We start from the raw sequence: 2,705 nt of genomic DNA on the forward strand, positions 1-2,705 counted from the left end.
GACAGACAGAGACAGTCTGGACAGACAGAGACAGTCTGGACAGAGAGACAGTCTGGACAGACAGAAACTGTCTGGACAGATAAAGACAGTTTAGACAGACAGAGACAGTCTGGACAGACGGAGGGACATGGGTAAAAAGACATCCGTCCAGTCCGTCCCCCCGCCGCAGCAACAGTTGTCCCCCAGCCCCTCCAGCCCTCAGCGGGCTCTGCCAGCTCCACTCACCGGGACTCGGCGCGCTGCTCCGGGCTGAGCTGAGCTGCGTGTCTCCGTGTGAGGCTGCAGACCGTCTGTCTGGAGGGGGTGGCGGCTGTGTCACGCTCCCCCGACAGCCAGACATAACAGGAAGTGTGCTGACCTCCGAGTTTTAGGAAAATAAGAGTCCAAACATGGGCTGGATGCGACCCCAGCCTCCGCAGACCGGAAGTCAACCTGTTTCATGAACAGGAATGAGAGCTTCTAGCAGCGCGTGCGCTCTGGACCAGGGAGGGAAATAAAACCGACAGACAGATTTCAGTCACGTAACTGATCAACAGCAATCAACTTCCTCCAGCTTGTGACGTCACGCCGATTTAAAATCAAGCAATTCCCATTAAAGAGTAATGAGATCCCGCGCTGTTCCAGAGCCTCTTATTTTGAAAGGACGAACAACCAAAGTTTGTTCTGAGAGACGCGTGCACGCGCGTGAGGTTGCCCATGGTTACGTGGTGTCCGCGGGGCACGGTGCGGTCAGAGCACAGCGCCATCCGGTGGCAGAGATGAAAACAGCAGCAGTTTGTGATGAAACGAGATTCTGGTTTCCTCTGGAACCGGAAGAGGTTCGGTAGAATCACGGATCAGCTTTTCTACTGGGTCAGAACCACAAATACAAAGTCAATGTTTCGGAATTATTTTTAAACTGCAGGGACTTTATAGATTAGGTGTGAGTGAGTGAGTGAGTGAGTGAGTGAGTGAGTGAGTGAGTGAGTGAGTGAGTGAGTGAGTGTGTGTGGTTGTTGTGTCTCTGTGTTGCCCTGCGACAGACTGGCGACCTGTCCAGGTGACCTCGGTGACCCCGGTGACCCCAGTGACCCCGGTGACCCCAGGTGACCCCAGGTGACCCCAGGTGACCCCGGTGACCCGCCTCTCGCCCGGAACGTTAGCTGGAGGAACCCTCCTGACCCACTAAGGGTGTAAGAAAATGGATGGATGGACTATAGATAAATATAACTGAGCTAAGGTCCGTAACGCTTCCTACGGAGCCCTGCAGGGGACATTTCCTGCTGCGTTCCCTCGTAATAAGTTTACTGCAATATTTGCTGGTCTATTTTTGTATACGGTCACAAATGTCGATTTAGAATTTCAAATGTAAACACATTTAAAGAAACTCTGTGTTTATTAAGTCTTTGGTGAAAAACCTGTTAGAAAATGGATTGTTATCGCGGGTTGGCATGGAAACGGACCTTTAACAGATGGTTTATTAGATAATAACTCAGAAATAGTCCAGATAGTTTGGATGTATTTTTTCTTCTTTCCTGCTTATGGAAAGTTTCTGTTTATATGTTTATATCAGAGGTTTGTGGTTCATTTCTATCCTAAAGAAAAAGATATAAAACTTCAGATATTTCATAAGTTTTAAATAAATGTAACATTGAGATATGAAATATAATGAGGTGTTTAGTTGGAACAGAGCGGGGAGCTGACAGAAAATCATTAAAAACTATTTATACTGGGTTAATTAGGTCAGTCCTGGATTATGGATGTATAGTTTATAATTCAGCAGCAGATTCAAACCTCCAGAAGTTAAATATTATCCAACATCAGGCTTTAAGATTATCTCAGGTAAAACATCTTCAACAGCAGCTTTACAGGTTGAAATGCCTCTTAAAGTTAGACGGGATCAAAAATGATCATCCAACATTAGAGGAGCTTAAACATGACTGGGAAAAGGAAAAGAAACAATTAAAGAGCTTATTAAAGATAATAAACTCTAAAGTTAAGGAAGTTAATTTAAATCAGTTCCATTATCTGCAGTTCCACCTTGAATACTTCCTGATGCTGAGTTTTCTTTTTAGAGATGAAATAGATATATAATACAAGAATGAATATTATAACTAAATCTACACTGATGCATCAAAATACAGCTGATAAGGTAGGGACAGCATTTATTGTGCCACAGTTTCAAGTTAAAGTAGTAAAAAGGTTCAGTGACGGCGTCTCGGTGTCTGCAGGAGAAATGCTGGCTTTGCTGTTAGCAGCTCAACGGTGGAAAAGGTTGAAATCTATTACTGGCTCAGATTCTAGCTCTTCGTTATTCAGTTTGCAAAATAATAAATCAGATAGTAGACCAGATATATTAATTAAAATACAACAAACACTTAACAGAATCAATAACAGTACATTGTGTTTGGGTTCCAGCTCATCACAGGATTAAGGGAATGAAAAGCAGACAGACTGGCTAAAGAGAGAACCAATCAGGTGAGGACAGATGTTAGTGTTAGTATAACAGAAATAAAGGGTATAATTAAACARAAAACAAGAGAGAGGTGGTAAAAGTTATGGGAAGAAGAAAAGAAAGGAAGGTGGTTATATAAAATTCAAAAGACTATTTTACAAATGAGCAGAAAGAATCAGGAGAGAAGAGATGATTATTATTATTATTATTATTATTATTATTATTATGATGATGATTATTATTATTATTATTATTATTATTATTATTATTA

The 2,705-nt window shown here is 42.4% G+C and overlaps 1 protein-coding gene and 1 long non-coding RNA gene across 4 annotated transcripts in view; one reads left to right on the forward strand and one right to left on the reverse strand.

Moving 5' to 3' along the window:
• The window catches only part of LOC103477474 (mothers against decapentaplegic homolog 4-like), a 12,228-nt gene extending 11,855 nt beyond the window's left edge, over positions 1–373 (reverse strand). Inside the window, exon 1 of one of the 2 annotated variants that reach the window (XM_008430608.2) lies at positions 226–373. The gene's annotated coding sequence lies outside the window, so the exon portion shown is untranslated. The remainder of the gene's footprint in view (positions 1–225) is intronic. The other variant, XM_008430607.2, reaches the window with a different exon arrangement.
• Positions 374–516: 143 nt separating this feature from the next.
• The window catches only part of LOC103477475 (uncharacterized), a 13,973-nt gene continuing 11,784 nt past the window's right edge, over positions 517–2,705 (forward strand). The window contains exons 1-2 of one of the 2 annotated variants that reach the window (XR_535655.2): positions 517–852; positions 2,398–2,457. This is a non-coding gene — a long non-coding RNA (uncharacterized LOC103477475). Of the gene's footprint in view, positions 853–1,131; positions 1,220–2,397; positions 2,458–2,705 lie in introns of those variants that run through there. The other variant, XR_535656.2, reaches the window with a different exon arrangement.

This window comes from Poecilia reticulata, linkage group LG16, assembly GCF_000633615.1.
Source record: "Poecilia reticulata strain Guanapo linkage group LG16, Guppy_female_1.0+MT, whole genome shotgun sequence".
NCBI lineage: Eukaryota > Metazoa > Chordata > Actinopteri > Cyprinodontiformes > Poeciliidae > Poecilia > Poecilia reticulata.